The sequence below is a fragment of the Elaeis guineensis genome, chromosome 7 (genome assembly GCF_000442705.2).
Source record: "Elaeis guineensis isolate ETL-2024a chromosome 7, EG11, whole genome shotgun sequence".
NCBI lineage: Eukaryota > Viridiplantae > Streptophyta > Magnoliopsida > Arecales > Arecaceae > Elaeis > Elaeis guineensis.
In genome coordinates this window covers 60,092,189-60,112,170 of record NC_025999.2, presented here as the reverse complement: position 1 = coordinate 60,112,170, position 19,982 = coordinate 60,092,189, and the positions used below count along the sequence as shown (strand labels likewise).

The 19,982-nt window shown below is 37.6% G+C and overlaps 1 long non-coding RNA gene across 1 annotated transcript; it reads left to right on the top strand.

Moving 5' to 3' along the window:
- The first annotated feature begins 8,442 nt into the window (after positions 1 to 8,442).
- Positions 8,443 to 16,871, top strand: LOC105049027 (uncharacterized). Its single transcript, XR_832724.4, has 2 exons — positions 8,443 to 8,658; positions 9,341 to 16,871. It is a non-coding gene; the product is annotated as an uncharacterized lncRNA (long non-coding RNA).
- The last annotated feature ends 3,111 nt before the right edge of the window (positions 16,872 to 19,982 follow it).

Below are 19,982 nucleotides of genomic sequence, written 5' to 3'. Positions count from 1 at the left end.
CTTATCGAGTTAATGGCATATCCCTTCCACCGGTCTCACTTACCTAGCCATATGTGTCGACTCAGTTCTGATTTAAGGTGGCTAACAATTCGAGCTAACCCATACCACTAGGTTAGTCATAATTGTTATGACTATGTCAAACCAAGTTTAATGAGACCTAAATCAAATCTTCCTAAAAAAATATTAAGTCTAAGGTCTTCCACCACTGTGAATGTGCGGGCCCTTCCCGGAGTTGATTGTTCTCGACTGGATACAGTGGCTCAGTTGCATCGGGAAGATGTAACCATGTCCATTAGGCATTGGATGCTATGAATTAGAGGATGGGTTGGACTCAATATTTCAGATACGGTGAGGGACCCAATCAGAAATCTAGTTCGTGCAAATGGTGGGTTTGACTTAACTAAGGATTGGAGCAATATTTCGAGCACGATGAGCTTCATGAATTAGAGATCAAGTTTTGGGTGCACAATGATTAGAGAATCATTGGACAAAAGTTGTCCACTCATCAGTTGATCCATCACCAATAACTGTTAGGTGAGGTGGTGAGCCAGTCGGTGAGACCGCACCACCCACTAGAAAATACTAATAACGGAGATTTTTACATCTCTATCAAGGGAGTGTAGGGATCTGAGAAAATAATGAGAGCCTAATTTATTTAAAAATGAAACCTCTAAATAAATTGGTTAAGTCTGATTACAAAATCTAACTAGAAACTGTTGACTCTCTACAGAAAATATGTCTGCCTCAAACCCCCTGACCAAAATACTAGACACCCACAGATTGACTGGATCTAATTTCAAAGACTGATTAAGGAACTACAGAATTATTCTGGGTTTCAAAAAATTGACCCATGTCTTGGATCAGGATCCACCTGCCATGCCAGCACATCCGACTGCTGAACAAAGAGCGTCTCTGAAAAAGTGGACGGATGATGATAACAAAGCAAGGTACTACATGTTGGGTGTAATGTCTGATGACTTGCAGTGCCAACATGAGAATATTTTGACTATCCGTCAAATGTTGGCTCACCTACAAGAGTTGTTTGGTGAACAAAGTCGCGCAGCCAAGTATCAAGTCTGTCAAAGACTTTTTAACACTAAAATGCGTGATGGGCAGTCAGTCCAAGATTATTGTTTGACAATGATCAAGGACCTTGAGGAGCTTGAGAAGCTCGGTATCATCTTAGACAAAGATTTTCAGATTGATGTGATCCTTCAGTCCTTGTCCGATGCATATGGTCAATTTATCATGAACTTTCATATGCATAAGATGCAGTGTACCTTGGCCGAGTTAATGAACATGCTGGTTACGGCTGAGCTTTCTATGAAGGATTCAAAAGGCTCAGTTCTTATTGTGGAGCAGACTTCTTCCAAGAGAAAGTTTTTTGGAAAGAAAAAGAAGTCTACGAAGAAGCAGAAGGTGGATGAAAAGAAGAAGAAGACAAAATCGAAGAAGAAGGCTGCTGAAAAGAAAAAATATTTTCACTGTCAATCAGACGGTCATTGGAAGCGAAACTGTCCTCAGTACCTGGCCACCCTAAAGAACAAGAAAGATGGTCCTTCTGGAGGTATGCTCATTTTAGAATCTAATCTTACGATTTCTTCTGCATCCAGTTGGGTGCTTGACTCTGGTTCTAGTGCTCATTTGTGCACTTCTATGTAGGATCTTGAGGAGAGTAGGAGGTTGAGGGATGGAGAGATGATCCTACGCATCAGGAACGGAGCAAGAGTTGCTACTGTGACCATGGAAACCTACCCTTTGTGATTACCGTTAGATTTATTTCTTAGAGACTGTTATTATGTGCCTGCAGTAAGCAGAAATTTGATTTCTGTTTCATGTTTAGCACAAGAAGGCTATGTGATTAGCTTTCATAAGGACCATTGTAACATATTTTATGAAAATAATAAAGTTACAAATAGTTTTTTTATTAACGGTCTCTATCAACTACATATTGATGTATCTGTATTTAATATCGAGCAAAATGTTAATGGCATAGTCTCTCAATGGACTCCACCTGGAACGTCACAACTCAACGGGGTTTCAGAATGGAGAAATCGGACCCTATTAGATATGATCTGTTTTATGATGAGCTTCACGGACCTTCCTGAGCTTCTTTGGAGATATTGTCTCATGACAGCAATATATGTATTGAATAGGATTCCATCTAAAATCGTTCCTACCACACCATATGAGATATGGCATGGTAAGAAGCCAAGTCTGAATCATCTCAGAATTTGGGGTTGTCTGGCTCATGTCAAGAGACAACAGATGGACAAGTTAGAATTCAGATCTTTTAGAGCTTGATTCATAGGATATCCTAAAAAGTCATTAGGATACTATTTCTATATTTCGGAAGACCACAATGTGATTGTGAGTCGAAATACTATTTTTTTTGAAAAATAGTTTATTCAAGATGGTGGCATTGAAAAAATAATTAAGCTCAAGGAGAATACCTCCCAAGAGCAACGAGCTAAAGAATTTGAGAAACCAAATCAATTAGAACCAGTCCTAACACAACCTCTTCCACCTCGTAAATCCACTAGAATTTTCCATCCTCCTGAAAAGTACTTAGGTACCATACAAGAGGATATAGAGAAAATGTTCGTCACGAAAAATGGGGCTCATGGTGATGATCCCAAGATCTATGATGAGGCGATATCAGATATCGACTCCGAGAAATGGTTAGAGACAATGAGATCAGAAATTGACTCGATGCACTCAAACCAAGTCTGGACCTTGGTAGATCCACCTGAAGGTATTGTACCTATTTGGTGTAAATGGATCTTCAAGAGAAAGATAGGTACAGATGGGAATGTAGAGACATTCAAGGCTAGACTCGTAGCGAAAGGTTATAGTCAGCACGAAAGCATTGACTATCAGGATATCTTCTCGCACATAGCCATGGTAAAATTCATCTGCACATTACTTACTGTTGCAGCCTATTTTGATTATGAAATATGACAGATGGACGTGAAAACGGTATTCTTAAATGGACAACTTAAGGAAGATATATATATGGAACAGTCGCTTGGTTTCACATCCAGTGATAATGATCACAAAGTCTGCAAGCTGCAAAGATCCATTTATGGACTTAAGCAAACATCTCGGAGCTGGAATACTCGTTTCAATGATGTGATCAAAATGTTTGGTTTCATCAAGAACGAGGAGGAACCATGTGTGTTCAAAAAGGTTAGTGGGAGCGCAGTTGTCCTTCTCATATTATACGTAGATGACATCCTCCTAATTGAAAATGATATTCCCATGTTGACCTCAGTCAAAGTATGGTTGTCTAAAGAGTTCTCTATGAAAGATCTAGGAGAGGCATCCTTTATACTGGGTATTAAGGTCTATAGAGATAGACCAAATAGGATGCTGAAACTTTCACAGAAGATGTACATAGAGGAGGTGCTAAAAAGGTTTAGCATGAAAAACTCCAAAAGAGGTTTAGTACCTTTTAGACATAGCATTCATCTCTCCAAGAAGATGTGCCCTAGCACACCTGAGGAGATTGAACGCATGAGCAAAATTTCTTATGCTTCGGCAATAGGGAGCCTCATGTATGCCATGCTATATACACGACCTGATATAGCCCATGCTGTGAGTGTTACAAGCAGATATCAGTCAAATCCAGACGAAGAGCACTGGACTTCTGTGAAATGTATCCTTAAGTACTTGAGAAAAACTAAGGATATATTTCTAGTCTTTGAAAATGGAGAACTCCAAATTCAGAGATATACAGACTCAGATTTTATGTCTGATATAGATGATTGAAAGTTGACATCTGAGAGTCTGTTCATTTGCAATGGTGGTGCAGTTAGCTGGAAGAGTTTCAAACAGACGGTGATTGCAGATTTCACCATGGAGGCAAAGTATATTGCTGCATCAGAAGCTACGAAGGAGGTATTTTGGTACAAGAAGTTTATTGCAGAGCTTGGAGTGATATCATCAGATGCCATCCCTCTTTACTGCGACAATAATAGCGCCATAGCCCTAGTTAAGGAGCCAAGATCTCATCAGAAGTCCAAGCACATCGAGCGGTGATTTCATCTGATTCGTGATTACCTCGAAAAAAATTATGTCGAGGTTAAGAGAGTCGACTCCACAGATAATGTGACAGACAAGCCATTAGGCCAGCAAAAGATCGAAGCCCACCTTGAGAAGATGGAACTTAGATATGTAGCCAATTGGCATTAGGTCAAGTGGGAGTTTGTTAGATGAGTGCCCTAGATGCCAGATTAGCTGACACATTCCTGTACAAATCTAAGAGCAAATTTATAATTTTAACTATAAATCAATAAATGGATTATTCTTCTATCACATTGTGTACATTGTGTCTATAATACATCTTGAGTTAGTAGGAATGTCAATTCATATTTTCAAGAGTTGAAAATTTAAGGCATGAATTTACATAACTAACTCATAAACAGCTCCTGACCATAGGATCATCACGAGGATGGTGATCGATCCGAAAGATTGATGTACGATCGCTTTCAAAGGATAGATGTGTCTTGAGTCTACGTGTGGAAACATCGAAGTGAGAGTACAAGTATTCGTTGAGAATGAGAGTACTGAGCGTGATCACCTCGAGCAGTCATAAGGAAGTCTACCTTCTCATCGATGACTAGCTCGATGCTATAGTTGTGTATCTAGTTCTTTAACCTGAGGTGCATCGATAGTTCACTTTGAGTATGTTATAGTTTGACTACACCATAACTCGATCTCCTAGCCATTCGGAACCCTGAGGTGTATGTTGGCTATAGCATATTCATTGTAAGAACTAGATCGCACCAAGATGGGATCTATCAACCTCGGTAGATGAAAGGAGTAGTCCTATAATAATTGAAAGATCGAGTCCTTAAGCCCATGGCCATGGCAGAGTGAAATAATGAAAAAGAGTTTTCCATTAGGATTTCATATCGGACTCAGATCGATCGATTAACTCATATGACTGATGTTGGATTTGATGAGTTCACCTTAACCCTAATTCAGTCGGGACTCATGATAGAAGAACTCAATCACATAGGTAGCTGCACCGAGAGATTCGTCTCCAGTTCTGATGGGTTGCCACCATATACTGCTAGGTGTCACTGATTAATTTTGAGAGCAATTAGAATGATCTTGATGATCGATCATTCTAATTGTATGAATCAGAAGAGTTCTGATCCATCGAAAGGAGTTTTGATGATGTCGATGATGAGATCATGATATGTCTCATTACTATACAGAATTGAACCTAACTGGATCACACTAACAAGAGTTAGGATCTGGATGTCATCAATTGGGCTAGCCCAATTGATTTGGATTAGATCCAATTAGGTTCAAGAAAATCATGCTAGCACTCGATTGAGCCTAACTTTCTCCTCGTGTAATTTTTTCTATCTCGATTGAGCCAAATGTGATTTGACTCACCCAGAGAACTTTGAGAAGATTTTTCTCAGTCTAAATGAAGCTTGTCCAGCTCAGAAAAGTCTTGTCTTAATTTATGAGATGAATTTAAGACAATACTTGTTAATTCCTGTCACCTGCCATTTTCATTTTAGGACATCTGTCAAATGTTGACATATGGGTCTTAAACTGAAGGCCACTTGACAAGAGCTCATTGGAGAATTTTTGTGGAGTGTCCACATGCCAAATCAGCATCAAATTAGGTGCCATAATCAGATTATGGCGTGAGCTCAATTGGATTAAGTGGGCGCCCCAAGTGGATAAGGATGGAGAGTCTTGATCAACATGGACTAGTTGGCGCCAACCTTCCCTTATGCTTATCCAATGTTGGCGCCAACATAGGAGAGAGAGTGGAGGTTCTTATCTGATGTGATCAGATGACATCACTCCACCAATCAAAATTTTTTTGGATTTATTGAAATTTTTTGATTGGTCGAATGATGTGGCACTGCCCAGCACAGCAGGATCTATATAAACCCTGTCTGCGCCTAGGGTTTTATGGGATTGCACCAAACCCATCAAAACTGTCACCTCCTTTCCTCTTCTCCATATCCCATCTGAAGTCCTCCCTCCCCTCTTCACGCCCAAGGAGTTGAGCATCCAACTAGTGCAAGATCAAGGTGTGGTGACGCCTTGAATAGGAAGGCTGCAGGAGTTCTTTGACAAGCTGCTACTCCAACTTCAAGAAGACTTTTGAAGATCTTTCTAATCAGATTTAGTTTTGATTTTTGGAACAAAGATTCGTGAGGAGAAGATGATCCAGATCCTATCTGAGTGGATACTAGTAGAGGCCAGATGATTGTGTGGCTAAATCAAAACCTCAGGCTTGCTGCGATCATCTACAGGATAATCAGATTACCCTTGAGGTATTTCATATTTTCTCATGCTCTTAGATTTATTTTAGAATTAATATTAGATAATAAAATTAGATCTAAAGATTTAGATCTAAAATAAATATAAGATAATTTTTTTTTAAAATTTTTCCATCCCAGATTTGATGAAATCTGGAAGATCCTACAAGAAAAAAGATGATTTTTCCTTCAAATGAGCCATCCTATCCGTTCGATATATTCATTATATTAGTATTGAAATATTATACAAAAAAAAGATACAAAATCACTAATGACAAAATATCATTGAAATAATGTATAATATAAATGACAGTCTACAATAATATATTTGCAAAGTTTGCAATCTTAAAAACTTAATATGAGATTGGTACGCATCTCTAGCTATCGACTTTGTGAGTGGGTCCGCAGCCATTCAATGTATAGGTATATATTATAAGATGACTTTATTCTATGACACCATGTCTTTCATGTAGTTGTATTTGATATCAATATATGTGGTCTTACTATGATATTTGGAATCCTTTGTATAAGCTATAACAGTTTGATTATCATAATAGATTTTCACTAGCTCATTAGCGTTGGTAATTACTCCCAAATGTTGTAAGAATCTCCTTAGCCAAACATCCTCTTGCACTGCATTTGTGGATGCCACCACTTTTGCCTCTATGGTAGACAATGCAACACATGTCTGTTTCTTGCTGGCCCATGAAATGGCTATATTGTTTAGCAAGAATGCAAATCCTGATGTTGATTTATATTCATCTAGATCACTTGCCCGATCAATATCTGTGTAGCCAGCTAAGCGTAAATCTTCTCCTTGGTAACAAAGAGAAAAATGTATAGTGCCTTTGAGGTATCATAGAATCATCTTGATAGCTCTTCAATGTGTCAGTCCTAGATTTAATTGATATCGACTTACTAAGCCCACAACATAAGCAATATCAAGTCTTGTACAAATCATGGTATGCATTAAATTCCAAATGGCACTAGAATATGGAATTCTGTACATATTTTATTTTTCTTCTAAAGTATTTTGGACATATTTTGAGGCTAAGACATCCGTCTTTTGTAATAGGAGCATCAATAGATTTGTAATTATGTATGTTGAATTGTTCAAGAACTTTTGTAATATATGGTTCTGGCAATAAAGCTAGAAATTTTTTTGAACGATCACACTGAATTTTAACACCAAGTATACATTTCATATCCTTCATATCAAAATTAGAGGATAACCATTTTTTAATGGTTAAAATGAACTCCTTATTATTTGAAGCCAATAAAAAATTATCCACATAAAGAGATTAAATTACAAATAAATATTTAAATCATTTGACATACACACAATGGTCTTCATCGATCACATGAAAATCATATAAAATGATTGCTCGATGAAAGTTTACATACCATTGCCTAGATGATTGTTTAAGGCCATAAATTAATTTTTTAAGTTTACAAACTTTTTATTCTTGATCCAATAAAACCTATAGGCTATTGTACGTAAATTTTCTCATCTAATTTTTCATTGAGAAAAACTATCTTAACATCCATTTAATATAATTCTAAGTCTAAATGTACAACAATAGCTAAAATCAAGCGAATGGAGGTAAATCTTATCACTGGAGAGAAAGTTTCCTCATAATCTATACCCTCTCATTGCATATAATCTTTTACTACCAAATAAGCCTTATACTTCTTAATTGTGCCATCCACCTTGCGCTTCATTTTAAGAACCCATTGATTTTCAATTGCCTTTCTCCCGGGAGGAACATCAGCCAAGTTTCAAATTTGATTTATACACATTGATTCTATTTCTTCTTCCAATATAGTCCTTTATTTTTCATGTGCGGAATAAAAATGTCTCTTAAATATTTTTAGATCCAATATTATCAAAATAAAATAAAAAAATATCTCTTTTATATATATAGATCACATCTTCAATATCAAAATATCGATGAAGAATATTTTTATATTCACTACAATGCAAGTTTCCGTCTTGAGGAAGTTTCAAAGGACTGCTCCCACTTAAATCAAGAGACAACAAATGTGATCTTGGTTTTGCGATTCAAGAAATCACCACCACCGCCATTATTAAGAGTTTTAAATTATTACCGACGCACGTGGCGCACTAGTGCTGTGAACTGGCATGCGTTGTCCCCCATCTCACATTTCTATTTCCCAACGCACACCCCTTCTTTCCTCTTCCATCCGCTCTCCTTGCTCTCGGTCTGGGATGCTGCCAGATCTGGGCACTCCGGCGGCCTGATGTTCGCCGCCGATCTTGCTTACGCCGGGTTCTACCTCAGATATTCTCCGCCGGCACCTCCTCTCGCGGGACTGTACCACCGCCCCCTTGTTCTCATTGGTGAGTTTAACATCCCTCCATTCCCCCCTCCTCCGCACTATATTACGTGGATGGATCGTGCCAAACTCTCTCTGAAGGTATTCACTCCCTCCCTTCTGGATATCCATAGCACTCTTCTTTTCTTCTCAAGCTCGGGCGATGGCTTCCATGCCTGCGTCGCCGATAACGCATTTGGTAACAGGTTTCCTCCCCGTAGCATCGCCCTTCCCTTTTTTTTTTTTTTTTCAGTTACCAGCATACCCGAAATAAGGGCCAACCGGGGATTTTTTTTTTTAATATATATTTAATCAGGGTTTTTATTTTTTTTTTCATATTTTTCAAGAAAATTTCTATTTCTGCTAACACTCAAATGGCAACAAAAATGGTTTTCTTTGTTCAGTAAAGAAATCTTATATTTTGTGAACATTTAAGATCACAAGTTGGCTTGCAAAAAAAACATTTATTTAATTTATGGCAAGCAATGGTATTACAATACAAGAAATTTCAACAACAAAGTGTTCATCCGCATATTTTTCATAGTAAAAATGTGACAATAAGGAGATCAATATATTTTAGAAAAGAAAAAAATCTAGAACAAAGGAAAGAATGCTAATTCTAATTCACATGAAGTTTCCTTGACTCTAAATATTAAAAATAACCGAAATGTGAACAATATTTAGATGGTTCGGGTGTGTCCGTGCAGGTTATCAGAGACGATGGTGCGTTCTTGGTCGGTCGAGATTGGCAAGGATGTAGACGGAAGGTGCACGATCCACGAGACGTGACATGGATGATGGGACGTGTCCGGTCTGATAAGTTGAATGGATTTTTTTTTTTAAAACAGTTGCATGACACGTGGCTAAAAAAAAAAAAATCGATCTTGCATCCGCTTTTCTCCTCGGAGAGCCGGCCCCTCAACTCTCGAGCCTCACCCCAGGAGTTGGAGAAATTTACAATTTTTCCCTCAAAGTTTCTTCTCTCCTCCCTCCTCTATCCAGCGAGGCCTCCAGAGAAATAAATCATCGCAACGAGTCCGTGATGTGCTTTCGTTGGTTTTCCTCTTCCTCTCTTTGCCCCCTCCTGCTCTCTCTCTCTCTCGTGTCTTCCCTCTCTCCGCCCCACCTCGGCCTTCTATTTCTTTTTCATTTTAATTTGAGTTTCGAGCCCGACAACTGTTGGGTGGAGACGAATCGGATCCGCACTGGTTAGGGTGGGGACGCCTTTATTTTATTTTGGGCGGTGGAGTACATGAAAAATGTTGAATTAGATGTCGCGAATACGTGGATCATTTGGATGGTAGATGTGGGGTGAGTACGTTGTGTTTCTTTTGTGAGAGGGACAAAGAAGCGATTTTGCCGGTGCCGGCGGAGATTTTTTTTTTTTAAGTTTTTTTTTTTAATTTTTTTTTTTGAGTTGTAGTGGAGACTTCAAAAAATAGATAATATCGATGGTGAAAATTTGAGCTTCTCTTCTTCTTCGATGTGAAAAAATTATATATTTAATATGTGATTTTTTTTTTTTAATTATACGTTGAACATGCAGTTACAAATGATATGAATAAAATATTTAAAATTTAAATTTAATTTAAAATTTAAAATTAAAATTATATATAATTTTTTAAATAAAATTGTATCTTCAAAATACGATTTCATCTGAAAAATTTGATGAAAAAAAAAAAAATAAAATCATACTATCAAAATATGATGTCATCTAAAAATTTTGAAACCGTAAGATGAACATATGATTTTAATTTTAAATTTAAATTAAATTTAAATTTTAAATATTTTATTTATATCATTTAAAATTATATGTTCAACGTGCCTTTTTATCATGCCGCTGCCATCTCATTCAAATTATTATATTTTAAAAAAATAAATTAAAAAATAAATATTTAAAAAAAATATTTTAAAAAAATTCAAGTTGAATAATAGTGTATCTAAAAAGTGCTGGTCTCCGTATCGCATGCACCAGGTACAATTAGACTGCGTCAAATCCCATGGTGGATAACAAAGAACATCCTAAAAATGCGAGGTGTAACTTGGATGGCCTGTTGATGAACAGGCAACCAGTTGCCACAGGATTGTTCGTTTGTACAATTCCACTTGGCCCATTGTTCGGCTCTGTTTATAAATTGATTGATAATATATTTATACCCTTTAAACTCTTGTATATATAAATACCAACACCAAATCCTAGCTATTGTCTAAGCTTCCCTATTCGGCCGCTCCAAGCCTCCTATCCGATTGAGACTCCCGAGGACAGAAAAAATAGAAGAAAAATCAACGAAAACAAAAAAAAAATGGAAAAAATTGAAAGGTAAGATTTTTCCCATATAGATTGATGATTATTTTTTCTTCATTTTTGTTTCTTTTCTTTTCACTTCATTCTCTTTTTCGGAGATATGTGGGGAAGGAGAGCAATCGGAGGCTTTCTTCGATTCTGCTTGGGGTTTTTTCTCAAGTATATGAATTTTGTGCGGCAGTGGGAGTTGCTTCCTTGAGATTTTGGGAGCTTAATTGATATTTAGTAGGATTTAGAGATTTTTGATCGAAATTATTTTTGTTTGGCTACAAAATTTTTGATTTATGGAGTTATGTTCTTTTGATGATGTGAATATGAATGAGGGTTAATCGGGTGGTTTCGAGTACCCGATGGGTATACCAATTTCAAATGGGATGGGTTTGAAATTTTTGGTTAATTTTATAATTAGATTTGGGATTGAGTTCGGGTCGTAAGATTCTAAATGGATTCAGATATTGGGTAGCGCAAATTTTGCGGGTACCCTACCCATTGGCAGATACAACCCAAACCCCCCAAGCTGCCCTATTACATTGCGCATTCCTTCGCACTCGGCGGCTGTTGGATCATCCACTGCTTACTTTGAGATCTGTGCAGGCGACTGAATGATGGAGTTCGGAGTGCTGTGAGATCATTGCGGTGCGTGATCCGACCTTGGATTTGCACCAAGGTAGATACAAACCCCTGATCCTTCCCTACCTGTGGAGGCAGTGATGATGAAAGCTCTTTAGATCCCTCCTGTGTATTTTTTTTTTTTTTGGGTAACGATTGGTTGGCAGCTTGGATGGTCTGTTGGTATACAGACAACCGCTGCAGCCATTCGTTTGAGAAATGGTTCAAAAGGAGGAATGATAGGAATGATGGATCGAACGCAAATCTGAGCCTCTACTTGCTTCTTCCCCCCCCTTTTTTTTTTTTGAAAAAAAAATCTTCTAAGATGGGTATTCTATTTATTTCTCTCTATTTTTCTGAAATTTTATTGATGTTTATGATTTCTCTATGATAGAATCACAAATCTGAAGCAACTTCCTTTAGAGTTTTATATATATATTTTTTACATGTTTTTGTTACATTGTCATTTAGGCTACGTTTGGCATCATCATCACTTTTTATTTGAAAAAAGAAAATAGAAATTCTCTCTCTATTTTTTTTCAGATTTCTGACAATAAAAAATATGTTTAGTTTTTTTTTTTTTTTTTTTTTTTTTTATAACTTTTTTACAATGAAGATTGGCAACAAGGCTGGTGATTAGGGAGAGGGATGGGGGATGGGGCCGACGATATGGTCTAGGATGAGGGACAGCTCAATATTGGGTGGAGAGGTAGTCAAGGGAGTGTCAGCTGGGGGACAAGGCAGCATCAGTTGGTGAGTTTTGGGGAACTAGCATGGTTGAGCGAGGGAGGGCAATGGGGTTGCGGGTGAGATCAGGCGAAATTAAGAGGGATCAAGAGGAGAAGGGTGAAAACCCACTTTTAAGAAAAGTGGAAGTGAATTCAGAAATATTGGAAGTTGTTTTAAAAAAACTAGAAAAAGAAATTGAGTAATCAAACATATTTTTCGCAACAGATTTCGTATTTCTATTTAGAGAAAAACAAAAGAATAGTACCGATTTGTTCTTTGGAAAAAAAAAAAAAAAAAACATTCAATTTCACAATCACCCAAAGTGTTTTTCAGTATGCATGTCTTTCTCTGTGAAAATTTAAGATCGAAAGATGGTTGAAAGACAATAACTAGTGCCACAGCAAATCTAAAAATTAAAAAGAAATAAATGTGGCAACAAGTGAAGTGGATATTCTAAAACAAAATGAAGGAAAGATTAAAACAAGGAAAAGAGATTGTATTCTAATCAAACAATATTTGTAAACCCTAAACTTCAGATAATGAATCATTTGATGGTGGTCTTCAATCTGTGTTTCCTTATTCTCTTTAGTTCATCGGACACTAGTTGTATTAACCCAGCCCATACTGAGATTATTAACGGGCTGGGCCTGGTCCACTTGACCAGGTAATGGCTCAGAATCGGAAAAAAAAAAAAAAAAAAGGTAAAAGAGATAGGAAGAAGACGCCCATTGATGAGATTATTTCGTGGGAGGAAGCCGACATCGAGGAGGACTTGGTTTCTTCCCTTCGGCTCTATTTAAAGGGAAGAAACTTCTTGGACCTTCCCATCAAAGATCCAAGCCCCAAGTTAAAGAGCTCTAGCATTCTCATTGGTCTTCATGGGACACCACCCACCACTGTCGCAGTCGTAGCACAGCTGGAAATGAGGTAAGGTTTCCTCAATCTCTCAAATAATTGTCATCCACGTCCTATATAATCATGGTTTCTAGCTGGCTATCGTGGGGTTTTTCTTGGAAGACCAGAGTCCTTGTTTTTCTTGGATTTTTTATCCTTTTCTCTCCTTCCTTAGCTGCTAGCTGCCATTTGGTGGCCTTCTGTCATCGGTTCTTCAGTCATGGCCACTGCTGCTGGTGGAGGCTCCTTTGTCTTCTCAGGAAGAAGGGGAGTAATCCCATCTTTCGCCATGGAACCAAAGAAAGAAGATGGGAAAAAAAAAAAAAGATAGTCTATTTCTCTCTTCTCTTCATCCCACTTTTTCTCTCTACTTTCTCTGTCTATGAAGTTTCTCTCTCTAGAGTGTTTCTCCATTATTTCTCTTGGGTTGTTTGATCCAATAAAAGGTCTCCTTACAATGACCTTGAGCGATCCCGATGAAGAGATTCTTGATTCATGGCTGCTGGATAGCATGCCAATCCCCACCCCAGTCAGGCAGATACTACTAGATTTGATCATTCAGGATTTTTGTTGGACCATCTATATCCTAATTCAAGGATGATTAGCTAATATCAGCATGGTTGGATAAATCAGGATGTCGAGCACCTTTGTTTGACCAGCCTTTTCATGCTGTTGGAAATTGGAACTTTTATTCTTAAAATAATCATGGTTAAAGTTTGATAAAATATAATTTCAGATATTAGATTTTAAAGGAGAATCATGGGACTAGTTGGATTTATCTACTCGTTGTTCGTGCAAGATAAGTAATAATCTGTCTTTTCTAGATTTTTTTTGTTCATATAATATTATTTTTGGCATCAAATAAATTGTTAATTGATTTATATGTGATTTATAAATTTTATAAAATTGTATTTTGAATGGAATTTGATATAGATTTTGAAGTACTATTTCTCAAACTATTGCTATATTGTATATGCATATTTTGATTGGATTATAAAATATATATTATTCTATAAAAAGAATTTTCATTTGTATCTAATTTGGTCTCTCAGCCTAACTATATCTGGATCCTACCAATTCGGGGTTATTGGTACTTTGATTATTACTGAGCTCATTGCTCTATTTTTGGCCTTATCACAGTGTATAAGTGTAGTATTTTGGCCTATACCGCAGGCTATAAGAGCAGTATTTTGGCCCACTCCATGAGGTATAAGTGTGGTATTCTAGCCTACTCTACAAGATATAAGTACAATTTTTTTTCTGGCCTAATCATAAGGTATAGGCATTGTCATAGTTAAAGATTATTGAGTTGAATATAATTTGTTTCAAATTAGATTTATGATTATGTATATGAATATTTTAAAGATATTGAAATTACTAAATTTATGTTTTGAAAATGAATTGATTATATTTTTTTTTACATTGATTAATAGTAAATGATATTTTGTCTATTCTATTCTATGTTATCGTATGAATTATTCAGTTAATGTATTTATTACTTATTGGACTGTCAAGCTCATTATTTCTTTTCAGATTTAGATAGTTGCAGACATGGATACTATAGGAGAGAGATTAGAAGCAAAATTTGACAATATCAACATAGTTTAGATTTTAATTTATTATTATGCTTTATAAGATTGTTAATTGAGATTTAGGTGAAGTAAGACTTTTGTAATTTATTTATTAGTTGGATTTTTGTTTAATTAATTAAATTTTGACTTTTAGTTATTTAAATTATCTCCACTGCGATGCATTTGGTGTCGTATTGGAATGTTTTGCATGCTTATGGGAAGAGTTCTCTATGAGTTTCTGGCAGTTGCCCCATACTGCTTGCCTCTTCATTTTTTCAAGCTATAAGTTTTATTGAACAACACTAGAAGATTTTGACCAAAAAGCAAAGAAAAAAGAAGACTATAAGATTAGTACCTAATTCTAGTTTTTTTTTTTTTTCTTTTTATTGGCTTTGAGTCTAATGCTAGCATTCTTGCTCTCTTTTTATACCTTTTCTAAGCTGCGACCGTGAAAAAAATACCATTTATAAAGCCTTTAACTTATGCAAACAAAAAGCATCTCAAAAAAATCTAGAAATTGTAAAGGTATCTTGTTTGTTATTATAGTGTTTTGGGCAAGTTTTATGTTAATAGTTCAGAATATTGACTGTTTTATGACATTACGATGGCTGTTATAACAATTTTAGGTGCCCCCATTATATATAAGAAAAGATAACAGCTATTGTAATGGATTTTTCAATATTATGCTAGTCCGTTGATACAAAATACTGCCTGCTATTTGCTTGTGTACTTCTTTCTTAGATAAAATAGTATTTTAAGAATTCAATTTTTTGTACTGTTTTTTTTCCCCAAGAGTTTGTACCATCTGAAAAAATAATATGCATAATGATTTGAAGGATAAATTCATTATTCATCCATTATTGTTATAATATCATTGTACAAAAATTATTTTAATGATAAAAATTATGATAAGTGCATGTAATGGCTATTATCACTGTTGTAACAATAAATAACAGTGTGGTCAGATCTTCTGCAAGGAATCTAGTTGCAGCCATTTCATTTCTTCTGATTTGCTAGATGAACCTCACCCCCACAAAAAAAAAAAAAAAAAAAAAAAAAAAAGAAAAGAAAAGAAAAAGTGAGTCTTCTACCACCACCACACAAGTAGCTTCAATGTAGTTTTGTAGATGGACTAATTGTTTAATTATTGGAGAAATTAATGAGAATTGCACATTGTTGTTTTTCCTTTATGACTTGTTTTCACAAAGTTTTTCATTGTTGCATTTTTCTTTCTTTCCTGATTTCTCTCCATGCATACAAAAATTGCAGCAAAAAATTGTAGTGTTTTTCTTTTTTTTTTTTTTTTTGGATGAGCAAAAATGCCCTCAGCCCAAATTAGTTATAATTTGTTCTGTAAATATTCCTATTGGCATACTTATTCCACTTTTTCTTATTCTAGAACCAAAGACATGTTTACCTTTTTTGTTCTATTAAAAATGCTTTGGCAAGTTTGGATGGTCTGCTGTTTGACAGGCAACCACTTGTAAGCATTTCTTAAGATGAGGGTCTTCATTTCCTTGTGATGTCAGATAAAATGTGCAGAGACCTGAGCTTTTTTTCGTCTCAAACATACACATGCAAATACATGCACACATACGTGAAACTTAAGCCTATTTGCTGGTTCAAGCTTGAGTTGTATATTTTCGAACCGGCCTTGATTTGAGCTTTTCTCGAGCTGAACTCGATCTGAGCTCTGGCTGTTCAGTTCGTTTGACAGCCCGATGCTTGAGGCCGTGATGATTAATCTACCAGCACGCAATCTTTAGCCTCAGCTAGTCTTCATGTGTAGCAGTTTGGAAACCAGATTGAGTACTGCATTGGTTGCATAGCAGCATTCTTGAAACTCTGCAACAGTAGCAAGGCAGTTTGGATGGTCTGCTGCTGCTCTGCGGGCAACTTGGTTGGCACCATTTGTTGAGAGGATGGTGTGACTAGGTTTCTGATGGAGATGAAAAACTTATGTCTCATATATTGATTTCTAGCACACGGATCTTCCAAACCTCACTGCCTGTATCCGTGAGATTGGGTGGTTTCTTTCAAAATATTTTTTTCATTTTCCATCTCAATGCGCATTTGTACGTACAACTTTGCTAGACATGTATATATTTGAGTTGGACTGATTTTTTGCTCTGCTTGAAATTTTATTGTGCCTGTTCTGCTGGCTGTAGTTGGATCCATTTGGTTTCAATTAACTGAGTTTGATGTGAGCTTTTCCCGACCTGAACGTGAGCCAAGCTCAAGCTGCTTTGTTTGTTTGACAGATTTAGAGGCAAAATAATGAGCTTACCACCTTGCAGTCTTTAGCATCTGCTAATCTTCATGTGTGATGATAGATGAGTTTGTGAGCAGGGGTGGCTCAACACATGTGGAAGTCTAAAATTAAATATTAAAATAATTTTTTTCTATTAAAATTTATATAAATTTTTTATTAAATTTTTATTTTTATAATTTTTTGAGATACAAAATTTTTAATTAAATTTTTATAATCAATTGATAAAAAAATAAATAAGTAATTAATGGATTAAAAATCAGGGAAGATAAAGAAGAGCCATCTCTTCTTCTCTTTTTTTCTTTCCCAAAACAGAGATTCTTTCCCTTCTCTTCTTCTGCCATGTATGTCTGTGGAAGATCAGGTCTGGCCTCCACAGTAGCTTCTAGCAATGGCGAAGCCGTAGCCCTTTTGGTGACATACGCTCCTGGCAATGGCGGAGCCATAGCCCCCCTAATGACATCCAAATGATGATCATTGTCCGCTATGTTTGGGGAAACATCAAAATATAGCAAAGTCTGATAAATTTTTTTTTTATCAAGATTGATGGGAGAAAAATTCAGAAAAAAAAAAGAAGAAGAAAAAAAGGGTTGAGGTCTCTTACCAACATTTGGCAGGCATCATGATGTTTTCGGCAAGCTCTTTCCGATAGCAATCTCATGGAAGAATCCTAAAGTAACCCCGATTTCTTGGTGAGCTCTAAGCGGTGATCTAAGCGGGAAGGAGGGGAGGTCTTATAGAGGTGAGTCCTAACCTATTTAGGATTCTCGCCGGCCATGTTTCTATCGGAGATGCGGAAAAAAGTGGACTCCTTTTGGGAGTCTTCTTCTTTAGTTTTTTTTTTTTTTTTTTTTTTTTTTTTTTTTTTTGCAAGGAGGTTCAAAAAATGAGGATTATTACACCCTCGCTCGCTTCGAGGCCTCCCTGTGCAAGTTCTCGGATGACCCCACTGTCCGAATTATCGATTTCTTCGACCTCACCATTAGATTCGGTGCCGGTGGGCGGTAGCATCCTCGTTGCCATGATTTTCACTCGTAGTCCTGACGGGCACCCGCTCTTCTTTGCCGACAGTACCCTCCGCAGCTCTGCCTCTTCACTAAGAACCACTCCCATGACCTCATCTCGTTGTCTCCAGGCATTTCTCCAGCCTCTGGGCAACGCCGTTCGTCTTCTCGCGGGTGGATGAGGTAAAGATGGATGGCTATTGCCTGCTAGTAGGGGGCAGTAGGGGCTTGGGAGCCTAAAGCAAGGGTTTTGATTGTCTTATCCTTTAGCCGGCCCTGTTTGTGAGTTCGAAAATTAGATTCCGGACTTCATCAAGTTGCATGGAAATACTCTGAACTCCTTACCTATTTTCCCTCCCCAACTACAGTTAGGAACAGATGGTCTCCTGCTCCAAAGGCAATGGCTTCAGCCATTTGTTACGACGGATGCTGCAACTGCAGTTTCTGGTGAAGCAAAGGTGAAGCTGAGTGCTAGAATCATTTTCTTATTGCCGTGTCATCTTTTAAAGATCATGAAACTTGCTTTCTTTTTAAGAATTTATTCTTCTGTTTCCATTTTTCAGTGCTAGAATCATTTATGTAGCGAACTGGTCTGTAGAAGATTGATTTCTTGTTCTTTTCTTTATCCTTTTTCTGGGGGTTGTGCGTTTATCTCCTATTATTTGATGCGGTTTTATTAAGAAGCCCAACACCAATGGCATTCTCTTCGGTTTGTATCTCTTTTTCCAAATGATAAATAAATAAAAAACAAATACGTTAAAGGGTTATTTTTTGGTTAGTAAATATTATAAAAAATTGATCTTTTTTTTTATATACATATTTTTTTAGATGGATTAGTTATTTTTTTATGGATGATATTTATTTATAAAATGAGAAAAAAAAATTCATTAATCGAGAAAATAATTTTTTTATTTTGCTCCTAAGTAGGGCTGTCAAAATGGACTTGGCCCACAGGATCGGTCCGGCCCAACCCTGTAAATAGGAAGAGCTGGACTGCCATATAAATAGTCTAAATAACAATCGGGCCTGTTTGACCCATCCCACATCAGCCCAAGGGCTCATATGGATTAGGTCGGGCTAACCCGAGTGAGTCATGAAAATTTAAAAAAAAAAAATTAAAAAAATTTCTATTCATTTTTTAATCCCTGACTCCTGAGCTCCGCTGCTCCACATCGCCAGCTGCTGCTGCAAACCAGCAGGATGGTCGCCTATGCTGATTCCTTTCCCTTTCGTCTTCCAGCTCTATAGATCCTCCCTCCTCATCGTCGGTGCCGCCGCCTCCGGCCTCCGAGTTCGATCACGACTCAAGATACGCCGGTCCCCTCCTCCCTTCTGCCGACGGACGCCCCTCAATCTAACCTCCAGACGATCCCCCTCCTCCGGGTCCCTCCTCCCTTCCACCGTCGGACGCCCCTCCATCCAATCTCCAAGTGAACCCCCTCCTCCTCCCCGTCGGTGCCGCCACCATCAAGTCAAATCCGGCCGTAGCTCCTTCTCCTTCTCGAACTCTCTCAGTGTCTCCACTCTCCGAGTTAGACCCGCACTGCCTCTTCTCGGGCTCGCTCGATCTCTCTCCACTCTTCAGGCTCGACCACTCGAGGCACCGCCACCTCCGAATCAAATCCGACTGCGGCTCCTCCTCCACTGGCTCTCTCAATCTCTCCACTCTCTGAGTCAGATCCGCGCTGCTTCTGACCTCCCCTCAGGCTCTCTTGGTCTCTCTCCACTCTCTAGGCTCGACTGCTCGAGGCTCTCCCCTTCTCGGGCTCTCTGCTTCTCTTTTTTTTCACTCTTCACTCTTTAGTCATTTGAGGTTCAAGGCCCATGGGCTGGCCTGGCCCGGTCCATGGACTTTAAAGGGCTGGGCTGGGCCAGCTATATTGTGTCCTATTTTTTGGCTGGGCCTAGCCCGACCCAGCCCATCAAATTTTAGACCCTTGTGGGCCGAACTGAGCCAGCCCATTTTGA